General features: G+C 42.9%; 1 long non-coding RNA gene across 1 annotated transcript; it reads left to right on the forward strand.

Moving 5' to 3' along the window:
• The first annotated feature begins 814 nt into the window (after positions 1-814).
• LOC137173711 (uncharacterized) lies at positions 815-9,940 on the forward strand. The gene is made up of 2 exons (XR_010925231.1): positions 815-884; positions 9,265-9,940. It is a non-coding gene; the product is annotated as an uncharacterized lncRNA (long non-coding RNA).
• The last annotated feature ends 589 nt before the right edge of the window (positions 9,941-10,529 follow it).

Below are 10,529 nucleotides of genomic sequence, written 5' to 3' on the forward strand. Positions count from 1 at the left end.
ATAAAAGCCACTGGAAAATCCTGAGAGACATAAATCACACATTTTTTAAATAATAATTCTTACTGTGGAATACAGACAAGTTTATACCTGCAGTACACAATATATTTATTTCATGGTTAAAACAATATATTACACAAACACTGACAACGTCATTGCCACAGACCCTTGACCCTTTCTACGTGAGACAGTCCCCATCCTGGTGACATGATGCAGTTGGGGCACACTGAGGACAGTCCATCCCGGTTGACAGTTGCAAACCAATCATTGCTGGTTGACATAAAACACGTCATTACTGGTGTGCCAGCACAGGAAAGTCACCACAGACATCAGATTTAAAAACTAGTAATACTGCGAAAATACAGAGTGAGTTACCTGGCTGTAATAGGCTTAACGGGGCTATATATAACAAATGTGAAGCAATTTACATGTATTAACCATTTTTTATTGCCAATGAGCGAACGGCTTGTAACATAACTTAAAAGATGAGACCTTCCCCGACTTTCTGGGTTGCCTATAGCAGCCTGTGGACTGATTTCTATCCTATCTGAAGGACCCAGGCTGATTTTTCCGCAAAAATCCTAAGGAGTTTTTGGTGCTCCCGAGTGCCTTGCCTCTCTCCTGCTAAGTAACATCAACAAACGACTGGCACCCACCACAACAAAAATGGTGCTATCCGACTAGAAACACCCTGCAGATATTAGCTCTCCAGCTCTGCTACTCACCATGTTGGCTGGGGGCTAGCCACCTTACCATATCAGCTATCAACTTTTTGGGGGGTTGAGATGGCTAGCTGCCTCCATCAACCACCACACATTTCACAATAAAACTGCAGCGCGTTGCCACAGTGCGTCGCTCATCAGCCACAGGCAGCATGGCAGCATGTGGTAAGGAACATCTAAATTGCGAACGACTTTAGTGCTAACAGTTAAGAGCCTTGAAGTTTTCGATAATATCCAGGCGGGTAATGTCAGTAAATCTGAGTAACTTTGCTTATCCCATGTGAATGAGCTGCATGAAACACAGAGACGTGGGAGGAGTAATTTCTAAATCACATGAGGTCCCCAGGTAATATTAGTCCTGTGCGAATATATGGCTTTAATCAGCATTGTGTGAACTGGTTTGGCAAGGGCTTGAATGTAACGGACGTTCATTTATATGTTAAAGGCCCGCGCTCCAGCTTTAAATATCTCTGAGTGGTTTATTTGATGACTTTTCTCTTGCAGTAACTAATCCCAGGGCCAAATGAGAGAAGTAATGAGCATTCTTTTCTGACATGAGTGTGTTTATAGGAGCGCAACTCTAGCATGTAAAGAGAGACGCATGGAAGCACTTCTCTTCCTTGGAATAAAGTAATTAAGGATCTCTCTATCCCATTTTTTTCTCCCCATCCGAGCTGAAGAACGGAACTTTCTTTATGTCAATCGATCATCGCTGCAACTTGACATCCTGACCCGGACATTTAATTTATTGATCTTCATTTTATTCGGATGTAAGGACCCTTTGCTCTTTTAAATTAATCCAGGTTAATTTGGCCAGGCCCCCTTATCCCACCCAGCATGAATGGGCCCTCTGTTGGGCAGAGCTGGCCTTGGCCACCCAGTTTTATGGGAATCTGCAGTGAATTAGAAAATCTGTCAATGCGAGAGGAGCTGCGCAGCGCAGATATGCCGTGTCACTCCACCTGTAAAAGAACTGCTCTTTGTCCATTATCTCCCAGGCTTACCTGAGGAGAGTTAACCTTGAGGTCAATAACATCTCCATGGTGTTTCATGACTGGCTGGGTCTGGGCTGGGGGTCTGAGGAGAGCCATTGTTAACAAGGGGGCTGCAGACCCACACTTCCTCCCTCTTTGGCTCTCCCCATCAAATACCTCTGGGAAACAGATCTGTAAAGAGCAGTGACGGGAGCCATAAAGATGTGATCACTTTCACAGGAAAGAGCAGCCACTGTACTAGTTTGTCTTCATTGTGGTTAATATTAACGGTTCATTTCTTTAAATTAAGTTACAGCATCAGGGTATAGTCCCACAGGATGTCATTTCTTGGCACCCTGAAGAACTTTTACCTGGCAACCTTTTAAATTCAGCCTCATAATTACACATAATATACAACTCTGCACTAATACTCTAGCCATGGAGCACTCTGTACCCCTGAAACCAGGGATGTGGAACTTTTGGCTGCACGCTCTCTTCCTCTTATTTCCCCCTCTCATGTGATTCATGCTCTTCTCTAGCATGGTCTTTGTAGTTAAGCATGGTATTCAAATCTAAGCATCCCAGATTGGACTATAATTTGCCTGTGCATATCTATTGCTCTGTCTCTAATCATCCATATGGTAGAAATAATTGTAAAGTTGTAGGAAACTTTTAGACACTATGCCAGGGAAGTAAAAACTATTTTGTCACAGCAGTGCAACATTATTTCCATCAATCCAACCCTTGCTGTGAGTAAAAGGAAAGATTAGCATAATAGCATTAACTAAAACTTCATATAATGTATATTAATGGGTCAATCTTAACAGTATAAACAGATCAAGGATTCAGGAGTATTGACTGCAGCATTCATAAGATTATTTCCATTTTTGCGTTTGACCTTATACAAATTGACGTATAATCACAAGTCAGTTGAGGGTGTCTGTTTTTAAATGCTCCTCTGTTTAGATGAAGCCATTTGAATAGGATTTGACCTGCATGTAAATGGTGGGTTGGGAGAAGTTTACACTGAGAGCAGGCAGGCAGGTGCAGAGCGCAGCAAAGTCCAGGTGTGCAGCCGCTGACAATGACACAGATCCACTCTGTGTTGCTTTTTGTCTTCAACCTAGAAACCAGAGCAATATATAATTTACTCAACTAGAAAATGATTTGGTTAAATTAAGTATCATTTACTTTTCCTTGTTGCAGTGATATTTTCATCTTTTCAGGCTATGCGACTCTCTATAAGAGCACACGAGGAACAAGGATTTGGCTAATTTGAGTGGATATTTTCAAGTCAGTCAAGCATTTGTCAACAAAGGCCAACAAAGCGAGACAGACAGCTCTGCGCTATGCAAGCTGACAGTAAATTCAACAGTGCTGGGCTGATTACTGCTTGCTGTCCAACATGGATTTATTTTACCAAACAAAAGCAGAGACTAATGTATTGAGGTGCTCATGGGAAACATGTCTTTTTATGTTTTATGTTAAATACAACCATGCATGCCACGGCTCGGCAGCGCTAAGGCTATGCTAATCAGTTATTGATCCGTGTTGTAGAATAGAGCCCTCTTTCCCTCTGCTCCTTTTCTTGGAAAACTATGTTGTCATTGCATTCACTAACAGCCCCAAGGGGGTAGTGTGGAGGCAAGGGAACATGTTGGGCCAGGCACATCACCTGTTCCTCAAACCAAAATAGGACACAACTTGAGATTCAATTTTAGCAGCCAGTGAGGCTAACCAACGGCAGCGACAGGGGTGTAACGGCTGGTGATGAGTGATGATCACAGGCCTTCACTCACAATCAGCGGTCCCCAGTGGCCTCATTTCACTATACCTGCCACTTACTGTGTCCTGCCATCAACCACGGCCACTAATAATAACCCTGGATATTTGGATTTGTTTTCCATTCAGATCTTATTTGAAATGATCTACACGGCAAAGGGGATTATACTGTTATTTGTTTGAGAGAGGTAGTTTTTGTTTTATACCTTTTTAGTATTTGAGGTTCTTAAGAAGTTTGAACTGTGTGTGCTTCTAACTAGCAACAATGGAAATTAAACCATAGCTGAGAGGACAAACAAGCTAATTCAATCAAATCCTAAAGCTCATATTTCTGCAGAATCTGTATTTGGGTAACATAATCAAAAGATTAAAACTCAAATAATCAAACTGGGCAGTAATCAAAATCACAAATCTTCCTCAAAGGAAGATTAAGTCATGGCCTATTCATGATCGTCATAGAGACAGATCCTATCCGTTGATTTCAGCAGCTGCATCTGACTTTTTTCTGTGTTCAATTTGAGTCTCATCTCGCTGCCATATTAAAACACAATAAACCACAAAACAAATATTTGTTTTTGTTTTTTCCCTGGAAGTAGAGGGCTTTGAAATCCAAACCGGCCGCCTCGTAGCTCAAACTGGTGCTGTGAAATCTAAAGTGACAAAGCATTTTTCTCTCTCCCTCCAGGGGCCTTGCCTAGACTTTTTTAACCTGCTAAGAACTGCAGATGTTTCACTTTTTCATCATTTGGAAAATGTATACCTGCCTTTTTTCTGCTATTGTATATTTAATCCTTTGTGAAGGCTTGTGGTTATTTGCGGTTGTAATTAGGCTGTTTCCATTAAGGAATATTACTGCTAAATGGATCCATTACTCTAGACCCTACTTCGTCATAGGAAAATGCCCGAGCACTACAGTGATTGGACAGAGGCCCAGCCTGGACCTGAAAACAGAAAAGACTCACACCTGAGAGAGACAGAGGCAAAACTGGAGTTCCCTGTGGTAATCGAAATCCATTTTATCCTGCTTATCTGGGTCTGAGTCAAGGCTGCTACATGTTAAGCAAAGTAACTGTGCACCCTTTTTCATAGCCGTGTTCTCCACCTCTTCCTGGGGATCCAGAGATATTCCCAGACCAGTTAAGATATACATCGTCCAAGTTAGATGTGCCTGGAATATCTCTGCAGGGGGGAGGCATCCTGAAGACGCTTGAATTAGCTTTCTTCAATGAAAAGGAGCAGGAGTGTCCGGTTTGGTGACATCTCTGTTTTTTCACCGATTATTTTTTTTTGCTCACTTCATTTGGCCAGTGTGAAGCAATTGGGAAAGGGGTCAACATCTCTATGTCTCCATCTATGCTGGATAATGGTGGATTACCCATTTGGGTTGGAAGTGAGTCACCACCCAAAGTGAAAGGTCTTGTGTACGAGTGAGGGTAAGATGGAGGTTGAGATCAACATAGATATTGCAGAAATGCAGCTGTTGTACCTGACTGCCATGGTGAGGAGGAAGCTCAGCCTGAAGGTGAAGCTCTCAATTTAATAGTCACTTTATTCCAACCTTCACCTTTGGTCATGAGCCCTGAATAGTGGCCAAAGGAATTAAATCACAGATACAACAATCTGTTTCTGTCTACAAAAGCTTTAAAAAAATGCTGCTTTGTGAGGCTTTGGTTGTAAATCCATAAATCTTTTTAAGGAACAATTACCCACGAAAAACACATCTATCACCAGGAAAAAGAGGGCAACCTTTGGCATGTACAATACAATGTACAATAAGTGGGGCCTTATATAAGACATACATTGTCTGCTTAAGGTGTGTGTTGAAAACTTTGACTCCCTGTCAAGATCACACCAGCATTGACAGACTCATATAGCCTGCAGGCTTTTTTGTCACTGATATAGCTGCGTTGTCCCCTGAATGGGTGACATTGACACTTGGATGTCACCTGGACTTTGTTTCTTAGCGTGCCTCAGCCTCTCCACCCACACCCCTCGGGGTGATTCCCAGACTCAGCTTCTCACCCCTCCCTTTTGTATTGAGAGGGCAAACAAAGCATCCCAAAGCTTCCAGGCTATTTTTATACCTCCAAGCTTTGCTGTTCTTCCTCCTCCCTCTTCTTCTGAAATCTACAAAATGACAGGGCCGATCAATTGCAAAAAATATTTTGGGAACTTTGGAATAAATGCATGTGGCCCACAGGGCTGTTCCACAAAAGACTGAAGGCCTTATTGTTGTTTTGTACCATTATGGTGGCAGCCCATAGCGTGACAGCACTGTGACAACAGCCCCTTTCAGCTTTAACGCTGAGTGACGTACTGTTGATAATCATGAACAGATTTAGATCCCCCATGTTGCCTGTATTAGGGAGTGCTGCAGTTGGCATATGCCATATGGAAAAAAACACTGTTATTATGACTATCATACAGTGTTTGTTTTAGTTGATGGGAAGCACCCTCCTCAAAAATGAAGTATTACTGTCCATTTTAATCAGAATGAGCTTGTTTTTATAACTCTGGTAGGAGCGGTTTTGGAAGGTCTTTTACAGTATGTTCAGTTCAAATCAGTTTCCTAAAGAAACATACAACAAAACCAAGAATCCTCTGGCTGATGGACTGTGTTTGACTAAGGACCTCAAGTCATTAGAAAATAATGGACTTCCCTAAATTCTCCGCTGAATATAATCAATGCTACAGAAAAACGTGCCAGTCCACAGTTTACTGGTTATGTGTCAGTGTATGAATTTGGCGCTCGTTCTCTCTGACATTCTGCCCTGTCAGTGGAGCGTGTCCATGGATCTTTTTCTTCATTGTTATTAAGTGCCCCGTATCCTTTCCCTGGTCTTAACCGTGATGACAATGCTTTCCAAATCCCAATCACTTGGAATCCTGTAAACAGACCATCGCTTTCATGTGAGGACAAACTACACAGTGAATACCCTCTAACAGCGCATATCAATTGCTATTAAGACCAGGGGGAAAAAGAGCAGAAAAAAGAAAAAAAAACAGGGGGGTCCGATTATCCCTGAGTCTCTAACCGGCCAAATAAATAGTACCATGTGAGTGATTTGGCCCAGATGGACATACAAGTCCAGGGGAGTTAGCGTTGTCCAAAAACCATCAGAGTTTAGGAGGAAAGTCAGGGTACCTGCCTTACCTCAGCATCCCCTCATCATTAAGGGCTTAGTGTCCCAAATGTATTTTACAGTCACTGCTCTGGAATACACACAAGCATGGAGACTGGGCGCTGCTGTAGGCTTCAAAGCTCAATTAAAAACACTTGTGGAGTTAGTGGTGCACTTTTGAATGAAGGGAACTTTTGAATGAGGGACAGTGACTGTGGAGTATTTCATCATTGCTGAAAAACTATGCTAATGCTATTTAAAAGCTCAGTTCACACAAAATAGTGGTATCTAGTCAAGGATTAACGTGTAATGGAGTATTCTACACTGTGGTATTGCTCCTTTTACTTAAGGATCTGGATACTTTTTTCACCACTGAAAAAATTCAAAACAGCAGCATCTCTTTACAGACTTTGCTGTCAACAGTTTTCATCGGAATGATTTCTTCAATAGAAAGTATATGCACTGAAAACTGTTGACAGCAAAGTCTGTGTATTATCCAGAATAACAGTGATACAGATTATGTAAAGAGATATTGGTGTTTTTTTCCAATTTGTCAATACTGGGAGCACCACAAACACAATTCCAGATGCATAATTTAAAACCTGGACAAATGAAACTTTCTGCATGCCTAGATACCACTAAAAGGAGTTTTTTTTTACACATATATCATGTTAAAAAAAAATAGACAGGGCATTCAACAGTGATTGTCCTGTCAAATGCAGATACTGGCAATCTTCCCATAAGGGCAACGTCTGCCTCTGCTGTCTGTCTCATTTGTGTGTGTAAATAAGCCGGAGCCACGACCACACTGGGCTCTGGCGCAAGCATCAGCAATGAAAATCAGCCACAGTGTGTCAACAGCCTCAAAGCAATTTAAATCAACTTGCTCATCCTTGCTTCATTTAGGATTTGCTTTGCCGTGGTGACAATGCCGACTAGCTGACTTGACGGCTGTCTGTCAGCCCCTCTCTCTCTCTCTCTCGGATTGATGATTCTGTAGCTTATTTTTCTCCTCATTTTGCTTTTGGAGCGATGGTAAAAAGCAGCTAACATTTGTCTACCTGTCAGTTGCGATGACCTGCTGACACGAGTTTTTGTAACTTAATATCGCAGAGAAAACGTAGCCACCAGCCTTCTGTCACACTGTAGCGGGGAGCATAGTGAAGCCAAGTGAGTCCAGAGAAACTGTGCCCTGCTTCCTAGTCATGGGCCTGTATGTCTAAATGCAGCAGCACATGGAAATGGTTGCAGTGGAGCTGACCCCGAGGTGCCCAGTCAGTCCTGTTTGTGAGAGATGGAGCCTGTCTTTTATCAGTCCCCATTAGAGGGGACAGGGGTCTACTGTGTGTGTGTGTGTGTGTGTGTGTGTGTCTGTGTGTATGCGTGTGTCTTGCTTGAGCAGCCACATTAATCTCCATGAGTGAGCGCTAGCAGGTGTTAACCTATGTCACTCCTAATCGCCATGGCAACAGAGTCGTGGCACCTGGAGGTGTCTGTGAGGCTGTGTCATGTTTTGATCATCACCCCCTACCCCAAGACACGCACACACAAACACTTACACACACAACATGAGGATTCAAATGAGTGTGTATGAACATTTGTGTCTGTGACTGTATATTATTGCTGATTAAAGGAATAGTTCCACTTTTTTTTTTTTTAAGGAAATATTCACTTACTTGCAGATTGTGAGATGAGAAGATCGATACCACTCTCATCTGACAGTGGTAACAATCTTCTCACCTTTACTCAAAAATATGAAACTATCCCCTTAACATTTAATGATGATATTTTCATAATTCAGTGTTTACAGATTATTTCATTCGTATTAATTAAGTAAAACAACAAAATAAAAGGTCATAAATAAAACACATTTCTGAATGAGTCAGGCTTCTCCTGAAATAATAAGCAACTAAATGCAAAGACAGCATCATTTTCTCCAAGGACAGCATCACTTCATCCCCTGTAGGCCCTTAAGCACAAGATGAGTCTATCTTTTGGGATCAACTTCAAAATATCTTCCTTATAGTGTAATCATTTCAGCTGAGGTCAAGTACTGATGGTTTTCGGGAGAGCTCTCTTAATGCACCCTTAAGTCCTCTGGCTCTTTGGCTACGCTCGTCTGGCAGACAGAAGTAAGCGATGGCTTGTGGAGGAAATGCTTGAGTAGGACTTTGGGCTGGAATGCGGTGCAGTACGCTCCCAAAAGGCCACACTGCAGAGGCCCCAGTGTGGCTGCCACACGCCGTGATTGCCAGGGGTCACCACCGAGCCCGGACCCTTCAGCTCCAGACTCTCTACGTGTGATTTGGGGGTTAACGTGTCAGAATATTTCTCCCCTCGATGGCTAACACCCCCACATTATTCCTCCACCCCTCATCCTCAGGGACTGCAAGAAGTTAAAGGATGTGTGGAGGCGAGAAGTGTCAGATAAGCACATTCAGATCGGAGATAGAGAAAGAAAAATTAGAAAAGAGAGTGTGTCATAGAGAACAGCGATCTTGCCGAGAGAGGCGTGTCGCAGCAGCGTTGTTTACCTTTTGAAGGAGGTGATGGTGGAGCAAAACGCAGCGAGCTAATGCTGGGTGGCAGCTCTCTGAGGCCGGGCCCCCTGGGCTTTCTGTTGGCTGGCCCAGCTGTCATCTTTCTAATGATTTCTTTATTTTGCAGGAAGAGCTTGTCGCCAAGGGAAACGCGCCACTTCCGGCATGGGGAAACCCGACGCTGGACCAGGCCCAACGCTTGGACCCTCTACGTCTGCAGCCACATCACAAGGGACCAACACACCCTTTCATCCTGCCTGTGTTTCTTTGCTTTCTTTCTCCCTCTATCCACACAGTCATCAGTATCACCCTTTCTTTTAGAGCTCCCATTTGTCCTCAGGGGGTTTAACTTTACTTCTCAGTAGTAATAGTTTTCTTTTGACTTCCAAATGATTATTTAGCATTCCATTTTGTAACACATAACAGTGTTGCTGATACTTTGATAAGATCTAATTACTCTGTAAGTGTTTTTTCTCCATTTAAGGATATGGTCTGGGTAATACACAAAAATCTACTACTGTGAGAAACACAATTTTCCAATGTGGGTGATGTCAGTCTTCTTCCTAAATTCCCTACATTATTTTTTTGAAAGTCAACACGATAAGACTGATTACTGAACCATTTTTTTTGTCTTCTAAATGTAAAAGTTGAAAAGGAATATTTATATCCTGACAACCCTTCGACAAAATCAAACTTATTATCAACCATGACTGAAGTTTTCCTTTCTTTTCCTCGTAACTTCATGGCAGATAAACATTCCAATTTCTATCGTAATTGGCCACATTAAAATGTTTGTGACCACACTTTGACCTTAAGATTGATTTTGTATCTGAAATCCATTAGTGAGTTCGGCCCTGGCCAATTGGATCAGGGTGAACGGGGTTACAGGCCCGCAGTGACTGATCTCACCATGGTGAAGCTTCTCTCTGAGGGCAAGCTCGTACAGATCCCAAGAGCCCCCGCTTTCTTCCAGCCCTCCGTCAGAAACCTTGAGAGGGCCTTGAGGAAAAGAAAACGAACCCCTCTCCCTCCTCCCCTTCGCAGAGTCGAGCATAATCAGGCCCAGCCTCCCAATCATGAAACCCAAGTTAAGCGCGACTTACAGCCATTCCCCCACCACCCCCCACCCCCCCCCACCTCATGCTTCTCTCCAGGCCCCTGCTGCTGATTGTTCCAGAAACAACAGATGGAAATTGTGAGCGTAAACATGTAAATATTGCAGGAGTCATGGCTGAGAGCGGCGTGGAGCAGAGGTCCTCTCCACCATCACAGGGAAGCTATTACAACATGAAACGGAGCAAAGCCTTCAGAAAACAACCACTTTGTGTCAGAAGTGATAGCTGTCAGGATCCAACACACAGAAGCATAAACACGCACGCACACACATAAACA

This window comes from Thunnus thynnus, chromosome 21 (assembly GCF_963924715.1).
Source record: "Thunnus thynnus chromosome 21, fThuThy2.1, whole genome shotgun sequence".
In the NCBI taxonomy this organism is placed as follows: Eukaryota; Metazoa; Chordata; class Actinopteri; order Scombriformes; family Scombridae; genus Thunnus; species Thunnus thynnus.